Source organism: Canis lupus, chromosome 14, assembly GCF_003254725.2.
Source record: "Canis lupus dingo isolate Sandy chromosome 14, ASM325472v2, whole genome shotgun sequence".
Taxonomy (NCBI): domain Eukaryota; kingdom Metazoa; phylum Chordata; class Mammalia; order Carnivora; family Canidae; genus Canis; species Canis lupus.
This window is the reverse complement of record NC_064256.1, coordinates 20773510-20787055: the sequence shown is the minus strand read 5'-3', so window position 1 is coordinate 20787055 and position 13546 is coordinate 20773510. Positions and strand designations below refer to the sequence as shown.

Sequence of the window (13546 nt, the reverse complement as noted above, 5' to 3'; positions counted from 1 at the left end):
TGACGTCTTCAGAATCATCTATGTTTTATTTAGGTAGTGGTTGATATTTTTGACTCTGCTCACTCATACAGCCACTCTGCACTGGACAAAATGAATAGAAGGAAGAATTCACCACAAAAGAAAGAATCAGAAGTAATACTCTGCCACAGAATTGCTAGACATGGATTTAAATACAACATCAGAAATATAATTAAGAAGTACAATTATAAAATTACTGGTGGCTCTGGAAAAAAAGCATAAAGGACTCTAGAGATTTTTTTACTGCAGAATTGAGATCTAATCAGGCCAAAATTAAAATGCTTAAAAATACTGATATGCAGTCCAAACTGGATGCTCTAACTGCTAGGGTTAATGAGGTGGAAGAGAGAGTGAGTGACATAGAAGACAAGTTGATGGAAAGGAAGGAAGCTGAGGAAAAAAGAGAAAAACAATTAAAAACCCAAAAGGAAAGGCTTAGGAAATAAATGATAGCTTGAGAAGGAAGAATATTCGTCTTATTGGGATTCCAGAAGAGGTTGAGAGAGAGAAAAAGGACTACAAAGTATATGTGAACAAATCATAGCTGAGAACTTCCCTGATCTGGGGAAGGAAACAGCATTCAGATCCAAGAGATAGAGAGGACACCCCCCCCCAAATCAATAAAAACCATTCAACACTTTGACATTTAATAGTAAAAATTACAAATTTCAAAGATAAGAGAAAATTCTTAAAGCAGCTTGAGACAAGAGATTCTTAAGTTATATGGGAGAGATAACAGATTAACAGCAGACCTCTACACAGAGACCTGGCAGGCCAGAAAGGGCTGGCATGGTATATACAGGGTACTAAATGAGAAAAAACATGCAGCCAAGAATACTTTATCCAGCAAGGCTGTCATTCAGAATAGAGGGAGAGATAAGGAGCTTCCAGGATATACAGAAACTGAAAGAATATGTGACCATCAAACTGGCTGCAAGAAATACTAAGGAGAACCCTGTAAAAGAAAGGGGGAACCCAAAGAAACAATCCACAAAAACAGGGACTATATAGGTAATACTATGACATTAATTCATAGCTTTCAATAGTTACTGTGAACGTGAATGGGCTAAATGATCCCATCAAAAGACACAGGGTATAGGACTGGATAAAAAAGCAAGACTCGTCTATATGCTGTCTACGAGAGACTCATTTTAGACCTAAGGACATGTCCAGCCTGAAAATGAAGGGGTGGAGAACATTTACCATTCAAATGGTCCTCAAAAGAAAATTGGGGTGGCAATCCTCATATCAGATAAATTAGAGTTTATACCAAAGACTGTAATAAGAGATGAAGAGGGACACTCTATCATACATAAAAAGGGTCTATCCAACAAGAAGACCTAACAATCATGAATATTTATGCCTCTAATGTGGGAGCTGCCAAGTATATCAATCAATTAATAACCAAAGTAAAGAGACAGATCAATAATAGTACAATAATAGTAGGAGACTTCAACAGCACTCTCAGCAAAAGACAGATCTTCTAAGGAGAGTATCACCAAAGAAACAAAGGCCTTGAATGATACACTAGACCAAATAGTTTTCACAGATATATACAGAACGTTTAATCCTAATGCAACTGAATACACATTCTTCTCAAGTGCACATGGAACTTTCTCCAGAATAGACCACATACTGAGTCACAAATCAGGTCTTAAGGTCTTAAGGTCTTACCAAAAGACTGGGATTGTCCCCTGCCTATTTTCAGACTACAAGGGAGGGAATACTTCCAAACTTTTTCTATGAGACCAGCATTACCTTGATCCCAAAACAAGACAAAGACCCCACCAAAAAGGAAAATTATAGACCAATACACCTGATGAACATGGATGCAAAAATTCTCACCAGAATACCAGCCAGTAGGATCCAACAGGACATTAAGAGGATTATTCACCACAACCAAATGGGATTTATCCCTGGGATACAAGGGTGGTTCAACATTCATGATAGATCACATCAATAAGAGAAAAAATAAGAACCATATGATCCTCTAAATAGATATAGAGAAAGAATTTGACGAAATACATCATCCATTCCTGATTAAAACTCTTCAAAGTGTAGGGATAGAGAGAACATTCCCCAATATCTTAAAAGCCATTTATGAAAAGCCCACACTGAATATCATTCTCAATGGGGAAACACTGAGAGCCTTTGCCCTAAGACCAGGAACACGACAGGGATGTCCACTCACCACTGTTATTCAACATAGTACTAGAAGTCCTAGCCTCAGCAATCAGACAACAAAAAGAAATAAAGGCATTCAAATTGGGAAAGAAGTCAAACTCTCCCTCTTCGCAGTTGACATAATCCTGTATTTAGAAAACCCAAAAGACTCCACTCCAAGATTGCTAGAACTCATACAGCAATTCAGCAACGTGCAGGATATAAAATCAATGCGCAGAAATCAGTGGCATTTCTGTACGCTAACAGACTGAAAAAAGAAAAATTAAGGAATCAATCCCATTTAGAATTGCACCCAAGCTGTGATCATCCAGGCAGTACGGCACTGACACAAAAACAGACAACTAGATCAATGGAACAGAATAGAGAACCCAGAAATGGACCCTCAACACTATAGTCAACTAATATTTGACAAAGCAAGAAAAAATATCCACTGGAAAAAGGACAGTCTCTTCAATAAGTGGTGTTGGGAAAATTGGGCAGCCACATGAGAAGAATGAAACTGGACCAATCTCTTACACCATATACAGAAATAAACTCAAAATAGTTGAAAGATCGAAATGTGAAACAAGAATCCACCAAAGTACTAAAGGAGAACACAGGCAACAACCTTTTTTAACTTGGCCACAGCAACTTCCTGCAAAACACATCTATGAAGGCAAGGGAAAGCAAAATGAACTATTGGGACTTAATCAAGATAAAAAGCTTCTGCACAATGAAGGAAACAATCAACAAAACTAAAAGACAACCTATAGAATAGGGGAAGATATTTACAAATGACATATCAGATAAAGGGCTAGTATCCAAGATCTATAAAGAACTTACCAAACTCAACACCTAGGAAACAAACAATCCAGTCATGAAATGGGCAGAAGACATGAACAGACATTTCTCCAAGGAAGACACGCACATGGCCAACAAGCACATGACAAAATGCTCCACATCACTTGCCATCAGGGAAATACAAGTCAAAACCACAATGAGATACTACCTCACAACAGTGAAAATGGCTAAAATTAACAAGACAGGAAACAACAAATGTTGGAGAGGAATACAAGCTCTTGGTGGGAATGAAAGCTGGTGCAGCCACTCTGGAAAACAGTGTGGAGTTTCCTCAAGAAGCTAAAAATAGAACTACCCTACGACCCAGCAATTGCACTACTGAGTATTTACCCCAAAGATAATGATGTAGTGAAACACCAGGACACCTGCAACCCACTGTTCATAGCAGCAGTGTTCACAATAGCCAATCCGTAGAAGAAGCCACTATGTCCTTTGACAGATGAATGGATAAAGAAGATGTGGTATATATATATACAATGGTGTATTACTCAGCCATCAGAAAGGACGAATACTCATTTGCTTCGACGTGGATGGAACTGGAGGGTATTATGCTGAGCAAAATAAGTCAATTGGAGAAAGACAATCATCATATGGTTTCACTCATATATGGAATATAAGAAATAGTGAAAGAGTTATAAGGAAAAGGAGGGGAACTCAGTGGGGAAAAATTAGAGAGGGAGACAAACCATCAGAGACTCCTAGCTCTGGGAAACAAACAAAGGGTTATGGAAGGGGAGGTGGGTGGGGGGGTGGGGTAACTGTGCGCACCGAACTGTGAGCATGTGTGCACCAAACTGCTCAGGTTTGTCTGTTCTTGCATCTGAAGACTGTGGAGTAGAGAAACAGGTTATCTGTCCCCACATAATAACAGTAGTGTGACAAAGACAGGAGAATTATAATAGACACTCTCATTCAAAAGGGAGATTAAAAGGGGTGCCTGGCTAGCTCGATCCGTAGAGTATGCCATGACTCTTGATCTCAGGGTCATGAGTTTGAGCCCCACCTTGGGCATAGAATTTATTTTTTTTAAATATTTTTTTTAAGATTTTATTTATGTATTCATAGAGACACAGAGAGAGAGAGAGGCAGAGACACAGGCAGAGGGAGAAGCAGGCTCCATGCAGAGAGCCTGACGTGGGACTCGATCCAGGGTCTCCAGGATCACACCCTGGGCTGCAGGCGGCGTTAAACCACTGTGCCACCGGGGCTGCCCTTGGGCATAGAATTTAATTTAAAAAGGTAAGGGAGAGAAAAACAAGAGGCACCTAACAGTAACTGGTCTAAAACAACTGAGAATTTCAGCAGGGATATGCTTTAAGTTCCTTTATTAGGGCCCAGTACTATCCCCTAAGAGTTCTCCATGGCTATTTAGTTTTACCCTTTGGTTCTTAGCTTCCTGCTTTGAGTTATTCCTTCTTTTATATTTCTTAACAAAGTATTTGCATGGGTTTTTCATATTTTACTGGTGACATTCTGATTTAATCATTGATCTTGACCATTTCTTACTTAGAGAGTCTACTCTCTAGTATCCTGGGAATGAGAATAATTTTATTTGGAACTCAGCAAGATCTCCTTTATAGTTTTTTAAAGTTATATTTAAAACCTGAATAGTCTTTTTTTAAAATTCATCTTACTTATCCACACTTGATCACAGGCAGCTAAAAGAACCAATTAGAAAAAAAAAAAAAAAGAACCAATTACCAGGGAAATCTCCATCCCTCAAAAACACCCAGGTGCTCATCACAACAAATGCACTCTTTAATCTGCATCACCTATTTACCCGTCCCCCCGCCACTGTATGGAAATGTTGAATCATTATGTTATATGCCAGAATCTAATATTACACTATATATTAACCAACTGGAATTAAAATAAAACTAAAAAAAAAAAAAAAAAAGAACCTTCACCATGACTTCCAATTTAGATAATAATGGGCCAATTCATCCCCATGGTGAGAAAAGAAAATAGGCGGTCATAAACCCTTAGAGATGTGCTCCACTCAAATATCAATGGACTCACTCACTAAACATTCCTCCACTGAGCCTGGGCATATAGATCTCATTTTGACTAACATTCTATGCATCAGGAAAGACAGCCACTAAAGACCTAACATGTTAATCTTCTTTTTCTGTAAAACTCCTCCCAAACTGTCACAATTAATTTCATCTCCTGTACAATCCTATTTCTATAAAACTTTCATTTGCATACTGAATGCAATTGTGCTTATCCTGGCACTTTCCTTGTCTCAAGTAAAAGATGTTTATGAACACATGAAATAGTAGATAACACCATGGCAAGTTCTTGGGTAAATTTATCTGAATGAAATTTAATTTTATGGGGATTAATGGGGATGGTGATGCCAGTAGTGAGGGTGCCAGAAATATTTGCAAATAAAATGAATTTGGAAAAGACTCACCAATTACCAATGATTATACTTGTCTCTTCTGTGCTCTCAATCGGAAACTAAGAAAATGGAAACATTGAGAAATGAAGAACCCTCCCTCTGACCCAAATTCCTAAAATAAAGTAGAAAAACACAAAAACATCCATAAATGTCATGATTATTTATTTCCATATTATTTATACACAGCTATGATGAATATATAATGAATCCCTAAGTAGATGACAGAGCAATGAAAGACAAAAAAGAACCAAAGAATATGAAACAATGAAAAATTCTCACACTTCCTGTCACTGCCTTTAGAAGGTAATCAAGAACCTGCAGTCACCCTAAGACACACTTCCCAATGAATAAACACAATTGGGAAATGTATCGTGGTAACTACTATACATGTCCCTGTTCATGACGTGATGGCAAAGACTTGTGACATTATAACAATAATCACAACAATCAACCTTTGTAATCAATTCATGATTGCCCCCATTTTCCTTTTTCTTTTTTTTTAAGATTTATTTATTTATTCACGAGAGACACACACACACAGAGAGGCAGAGACACAGGCAGAGGGAGAAGCAGGCTCCCTGCAGGGAGCCCAATGCGGGACTGGATCCCAGGACTCCAGGATCACGCCCTGAGCTGAAGGAAGACGTTCAACTGCTGAGCTACCCGGACATCCCCCTATCTTCCTTTTTCAACAAAAACTGTTGAATAATTAATATGTGCTCGGCACTCTATAAGGCACCAGAGTAAAAAGATGAGCAAAACCAGATTCTCTCCTTCAAGGAGTACATAACACAATATTGTAAGCATGTGGTATGGCTGGAGATGTTCTCTGCACTACTGGCTTATTGATTACTAAGTGCTAGGCATGTTTATCTTATTATCACATTTAATCCTAACAATCCAAGGAGACCAGTATTATTAATGCCTCGTTTGCAATTTGGATAATGGGAGACTCAGCAAAACCTAAGGCAGCAGGGTCAATACAAGGCCAAAACAAATCTCAAGCATGTCCATGCTCCAGACTACTCTACTCTGCTGACCCCAATGTACAAATTTAGGTAGAACGCAGAGCAAAAGAGTAATTAAGATCTATTCGAATGAGCAAGGTTACCCTCTGAGGAGATAGAATGTGAGCTGGATATCACAGGAGGTCAGGAACTGGCAAAGAAGGGAAGATACAGGTTTGTCAAGACCTATAGAATGGGAGCCAGCAGGCTAATAGATACAGATGAATCCAAGCCAAGAAATATAAACTTTAGCTGGTAAGAATGGATATGCGGGGGCAACAGCTGAAGCCTTGGGAAAATAGAGAAGTGAGTTCCATTTGGCGTAATGAGAGACAGGAAATCACACCAGCTTTTTGAAAGGGAAAACAACAAAATAAAGATGGAATTTGCTTAAGCCTATTCGTGTCTCTGCCTGGAAAACAGATAGGAGCAGCAACTGGAAATAAGGCAAGCTGCTGGGAGGCTGGTGCCAACATCTGTCTGGAGTGACCGCACCTGCACTGGGATGGTAGGTGAATGGAGAGACAGAATTCAGGGAATGTGGGTGGATGAAAGCATGCCGGGAAGAAAGAAATCTCTCGGCAGCCTTTGGATATGGAAGCCAAAGAGAAAGATTCGGTAACAAGTCCACTTCGAGAGAGCAAGGATGGCAGTGAAGTTGGGAAGAGAAGGCAAGAAAGCAAAAATGAAAAAACTTGTAGCATTCTGTAATTTGGGTGTCAATGGGATTTCTGAACAGAAAGGATGCAGAGATACAATACTGCAGATGGGATGAGAAGCTGGATGGGGACAGGAGTTGTGGGACAGAGCAGTGAGTCATCCATCTACAAAGCTGAAGCCTGAGTCACAAATTCGAAGTTCTGCAGGAGCCAGGCAGACAACATGAAGAGGCAAAGTAGTGATCAAGGCCAGTCAGAAAGGAAACACCTGCCTGAGAAGGCAGTTCTACCCGGCTCCAGCTGGTGGGTCACAGGGAAGAATACAGATTCAAGTAGTTAGATCTTTGGTTTTGTTTTGTTTAAGAGAAACCACAGGACTAATAAAAGTCAAGTGTATCACTAAGATATTGTTTGCCAATAATTTTCGTACCAGTGGGCAAAAATCCTGACAGGAGAAAATTAGAACCTATTTCCAGAAGCCATCTGAGAAGTTACATCTACTCTTCTTTCCCCAGTGGGGACCAGTCAGATTTACATTTTTGACATGTTTTGGCTGTCAGAAATGAAATATTCAATCAGAAAGATCACTGTTAGAGAAAGAATTGTGTCATTCTGTGCTGAATACAGTGGAAACTTCTTAAGTTTTCTCCTACACATTTCCCCAACTGCCACTGGCCTTCCTCTAGTCCACCAAAAGGGTGTGTCACAACTTCACTATACCGTGGTCATGAAGGAACAAACCGCGTAATAACAACATCCTCTATTTGTTGTGATTTTTGGGTAAAATTTCGTTCATGAGTAGGAAGTAAGGATATGTTCAGTACATTTCTGCAAAGAGGCAAAGTTCTTCTTATAACTAATTAATATGTCTGACAATGTTGGTCATTTAACTGTTACCAGCCATAGAGCCAATATTTTTAAAATAAATAACAAGAACACCAAGGGAACTTTTAAAAAATATTAGGTAGGGATATTCAAATAACACACTTCACTTTTTAAAAGTTGTAGAGCCACAATGGCAAAAGATGGCTATAGAGTACCTTCCACTTACCAGTTTTTTGGATCTACTCCAAAATAGACACTTTGCATCAATACCTAGCAGAATAAGCAATCTCAAGAGAATGCTTTACAAAGGGTTTGGAAAGCACACATTAGAGGAAATGAATGAGCCTTTACCCATAGTAAATAGCTGCAACAGTGACACTAAATGCAGTGTCAGCACTGAACCCCACAGGCTTTCCTGGGGGGCTTGCCACTCTGACACACTCAATCTCACTGCACATCAAGCACCAATTGAGGAGCAAAGCATGGGGGACGTGAGTTATAGAGCTCCCTGTGGCTCATGCAGGTCATTGCAAAGGCAATCCTGACACTTTTAGTTTAAGAAAATAAGAGCTAGAGCTACCTGCTGCTAATTATTACTCACTTACTTCACATGCACAAAGAGCTGGCCTCTTTCATTTCAAGCTGGCAAGGGGTCAGGTAGAGAAATCAAACTGACCGCTGGGTGTACGTCTCCTTCCTGTCTGATCATCAACCTCGTCTACTACCCACCAGCCAACTAACTACAGCTTAACTCCACCCTGGCTTAGGATCAATTACAGAGCAGCCTCACCAACTCCACCCATTCTAGGGTCAAATGATGCACTTTTATGATGCCTGCTCAGCTCTCCTTGTAGCAGAGTCCCATATTCCAAATGCATTTACTGTTGGTGACATTCCCCTTGCCCACACTCTCTAACGAACTACCTTCACTTACCCGACCCATGCTTCATAACCTTCTCCCAACCCTGCATCTTAGCTCTCACTCTCCTGCAAATTCTCCAGCTTTACTATCACTGTGTACAATCTCATTTCACCTTTCTTATTTCTTGTCTCTCAAGTTATTCCCCCACTACAACAAGAGATACCCAAAAGTTCAAATCACCTAATCCATTACTCTGGGCTCCAGACACCAATTCTCAACCCCTATAACCTCTTTTTTGTTTTCCAAATTTCAATTACCTACTTCTCATTTCTCTTTTTTTAAAAGATGCAGACCATTATTATATTTCAATACACAATTTCTGTGTAATCGAAAAGTAAAACATCACAGTGAAATGTTGGCAAGAAAACATGGTCTTTCATTTGCAATGCATGGCAAATGGCTAACATCCTTAGTCATAAATGATCTCTTAGAAACCAACAACAAAGACTCTAATATTCCAAGGGAAATGGCAAAAAAAAAAAAAAAACAGAGAAGAAAATGAAATAACAAATGACTAGTAAGATTTAAGGACATATGAAGATGATTGAACTGAACAGTAACAGAAGAAAAATAATTTCTTTATAATATCACATTGTCAAAGATTAAAACATTGACATCTAATGTTTACACTGTTTTAGAAAACAAGTCTCATAAACAGTGGAGGACAAGATTAATGAGGACAGTCCATACAATTTGGGGGAAAATCTCTGCTTTTGATTCAAAATATAAATTGTGGATATATTTGATTCCAAGGAAGTGGAAATACTAGGACTGCTTCAACGACTTAAATGAAGAAATTCAAAATGCTTTATATAAAAGCATGTTCGCTGCATAGAAAATTTGTAGCTAACATAGTTTCCTTTTAACTCTGGTTCAGGGATCCCTGGGTGGCGCAGCAGTTTGGCGCCTGCCTTTGACCCAGGGCGCGATCCTGGAGACCCAGTATCGAATCCCATGTTGGGCTCCTAGTGCATGGAGCCTGCTTCTTCCTCTGCCTGTGTCTCTGCCTCTCTCTCTCTCTCTCTCTGTGACTATCATAAATAAATAAAGACAAATTTTAAAAAAAAGCTCTGGTTCACCCTTTATTTTCTTGCTTCACTATAACTCACCTCCACCCTTCCTCCCAAATGTCTCAGTTCTCATAACTTTTGCTTCAGCCCATCTCTGATCCTGGGAAATGGCTATTTGATCCAAGTAAATCAATCAATGTAAGTAAAGAGCCTATAATGTTGCCTGGCAAATATTAAACACTAAAGAAAGTTGTTTCTTCTCTTCCTCCTCCTTCTTCTTTACTTCCTTCTTCTCTTTTTCTATTATTATTATTGTTGTTGTCATTACTATTTTTTTACCCTGCCAACTCTTTCCCCCATCACTAAGTCCATCCTAATTCAATAATCAAAGTCATCAAAGTTCACTGCAATCAATCAAAAAATATTACAGTGAAAAACACATTAAAGGTATAGCATGTAAGTGATTCAGTAGCAATATAATCAGTGAGAAAATCCAATCCGTGCACCAAGAGAGTTTGAGGCACTTCAGAGCAAATAGCTTCTCAACCTAACGGATTATAAAATGGAAGATATGTGGTTAAAGAGATGTTACCCAATAAATTTTTTTAATTAAATGTAGTCATTTAATTTAGTAGTAGTAAAATTCTTCTCCATTTTTCTGTTGAACAAAGCAGTTACATATCAAGCTGTCCCAAGTAGGCATCCTCCCCCATTTCATCCACTTCCCCCAGAAGATGGAGAAGAACACTGAGAAATGGTTTCTTCTCGAATGAAGAAGTTAGTTTCAGGGAGGGTCACTCCTACTGCTCCATCATAGAAATGCCTCATGGTCCAAAATCTCGGAGGGAAAAATGGGGACAGAAAGGAAAGAGGAAGACATGAGAAAAACACTGAGGAAAAAAGAAACAAAACAAATTCATTTTCACACCTGTCTTTATCTTTCCAGTTAACCTTGCATCTCCTTCACACTTCTTATGTCCATACACATCCATAAAGGAAAGAAAATTTTCAGCATTTCTTGAACCCAATGATACCTATAGCCTACATTTTCACTTCAGCACATACCATCAATGGTTTGGTCCTGTCTAGAATCAAGTGTTTAACACAGGAGAAGCAAGGGGTTTAGTTCTGTTTACACAGCTGCCAAGTAATAGATCCTCCCAAGACTTCACTTTTGAACAATATAGACCTCTATTTCCTTTTGGTTGTTACGTTGGCAGCAGTTTGAGATTCCATTTCTAATGCCGGCATATGCAAATGTATTTTTAAGCTTAAAGTTAGAATCCTAGGAGGTTTAAATCATTGCCCAGCTGTTGCCAGACTCATTGAAAAAAATAACCAGAAACAAGTTCTCTTTTTCTGCCTGGAAACAATTGCTCTTGTCAGCTCTTTACTATGAGCCATTGAACTTTTCATCTGTCACTAGGTATGCATAAGAAATCTGATCTTTCACAACCTTGTTTCACCTGCTTGGCTTTTCATAAAATATAGCTGCCTTCTTCCACTTGGTAAGTAGCTAAGGGATGATACAGACCACAACCGTTTGTCCATTTTTTACACCAATGTCTCACCTTCCAAAAAAGGAAGGTTTTAGAAATCCCAAGAAGGAGTTGGCTGGTGAAAGATGTGGGACGGTTATTTGCTAAACGTTTATAGCCATCGGCATTAAAAAAAACAAAACTTTTGGTAAAATTCATCTCATAGTAGGAAGATGGCCCAGGCCTGGTCTACATACTATAGGTGAGCAGTTTTCAAACATTTTTGTTTTCAGCATTCCTTGATACTCTTCATTCTCAGTGACTTCAAAGAGCTTTTGTTTATGTGGGTTACATCAATATTAACCATATTAAAAATTAAAACTGATAAACCTTTAGATATTTAATAATTAATTTTAAAACAATAATAAACATTAACATAAAATTTTCATGAAAAAATAACCATACTTTCTAAGGCAAAAAAACAATAGTGTATCTCTTTCACATTTTCACTTATCTCTTTAATATCTAGCTTAATAGAAGTCAATTGGATTCTTAAAGCTGCTTCTGCATTCAGTCTGTGATATGCTATTTTAATTGTAAAGAAAATCTGGTCTCACATAAATATGTACTCCAAAAAATGAAGAGTACTAATATAGCCTCTAAAGGTAATTATGGATATTCCTCAATATTCCACCAAAATTCAACAGATGTCAGTTCCTTAAAGTTGTTGCCATGTGAATATGAAATGATATCAATCAATTAACTTTTTGTATTCTGTTACATAAAAATTTATTGGTCTGCCTTAAGCTTTGAGTGAATCTTTTACTCACATATGCTTTTATGACATTATGTATTCATTATCTAGAAAATTATTTAGAAAATTATGCAGACTTCTCAAATGTTGACACATTTCAACATACAATATCCCCAAAATCAAAATTTGGCAATATCACTACCAAACTCTTCAGAAAAGTCTTTAGGTATAGTAAAGTTGTCATAGTGGCAGGTATACATTTTCCAAAATTCTAAGTTCTACTTGAAAGCTCAAATTTTATCATTAGCAACAAATACTGCCAATTGTATTCTTGAAGTGACAAACTTGTGCCACTGATTTTTGGGAAAATTGCTGCCAAATACTCAAGTCTGAATAATTATAATTATAGTTTGTCTGTGAATTGTTCAAGTAAACATAGTGTTTCACGAAAAAAGGTAGCTAGTTTAGCTCAAACTCACACTATTGCACAAATCCTATCTCAAGACCACCACTGAACTTTGGTAGGCAACAGAAGTGCCTTATGTATTCCCATTTGTCACAGAGTAAGACATGAGCTCAAGGATAGAGATTTAATTAAGTTTTTTTTCTGCTTCATGAAGGACTTTCTAACGGGGTGGGTTGATTTGTATAAACTGCGAGTGTGTGGCAGTGAAGTTTGATGCCAGTACTGGTACAGTTTGGTGCCACTGTCTCAATTACTGTTAAGGTATCAGCAGTGTCACCTACCACTGCTTTCACACTGTCACTGCAAATGTCAATAGGGTGAAAAGGACAAATAAAAATAACATTTTGTGAAAATAATTTTGACCTTACAGTTTCCTGAATACATCTTGGGATCCCCAGGGAACCTCAGACCACACTTTGTCTTACCTGCTTCTGATAAGGTGGAGTTGATTCTAAAGCCTATACGGACTGAACAAAATTTTGCTGAGTGTTGCTGTAAAAGAACATAAGCAGAGGGGTTTAGAGTTCTTTCTTTCACAGAAAAGAAAATGTGAAAGACGCAGCAGTAGAATCACTGAGCGTAGAATATTTCAGATTAGAGTCAAGAAACTATAATGATTTGCAAACACCAGGAAGATCTAAGACTTGTAGACATAGTGAAAGGAAAATTGGGAGTTACAGAAAGAGGCCCTGAAAGAAAGTCTCTGTAGGCCTATAACATGAAAGATTTCTCATTTCTCACTTGCATAAGCCAGGTAATAGGTAAGGAAGAGAAACTGAGAAGACTTCTCTTGCTCTTCATTCTTCTCCTCCCCTCACTTCACACATGCACGAATTAATGGACCTCAAGCCTTGCTATAAAATAAATTAAAATGGTTGCTAATAAAATGTAGACTTCTCTGGTGTGGGGAAAAGTCTTTAATTCTTCTGTTCTTTTAACTTTGCTGTTTTAACAGTTACAATTATACATGTTTGTTTCA

At 38.2% G+C, this 13546-nt stretch overlaps 1 protein-coding gene and 1 long non-coding RNA gene across 11 annotated transcripts in view; one reads left to right on the top strand and one right to left on the bottom strand.

The window, feature by feature from the left end:
• The window catches only part of DYNC1I1 (dynein cytoplasmic 1 intermediate chain 1), a 440266-nt gene that overhangs the window by 275322 nt on the left and 151398 nt on the right, over window positions 1–13546 (bottom strand). Inside the window, exon 1 of one of the 10 annotated variants that reach the window (XM_035698498.2) lies at window positions 5459–5480. The exons of the other annotated variants lie outside the window; for them this stretch is intronic. The gene's annotated coding sequence lies outside the window, so the exon portion shown is untranslated. Of the gene's footprint in view, window positions 1–5458; window positions 5481–13546 lie in introns of those variants that run through there. 10 annotated transcript variants of the gene reach the window in all.
• Window positions 1–13546, top strand: part of LOC112674887 (uncharacterized) — an 80707-nt gene that overhangs the window by 61591 nt on the left and 5570 nt on the right. The gene's annotated exons all lie outside the window — the stretch shown is intronic.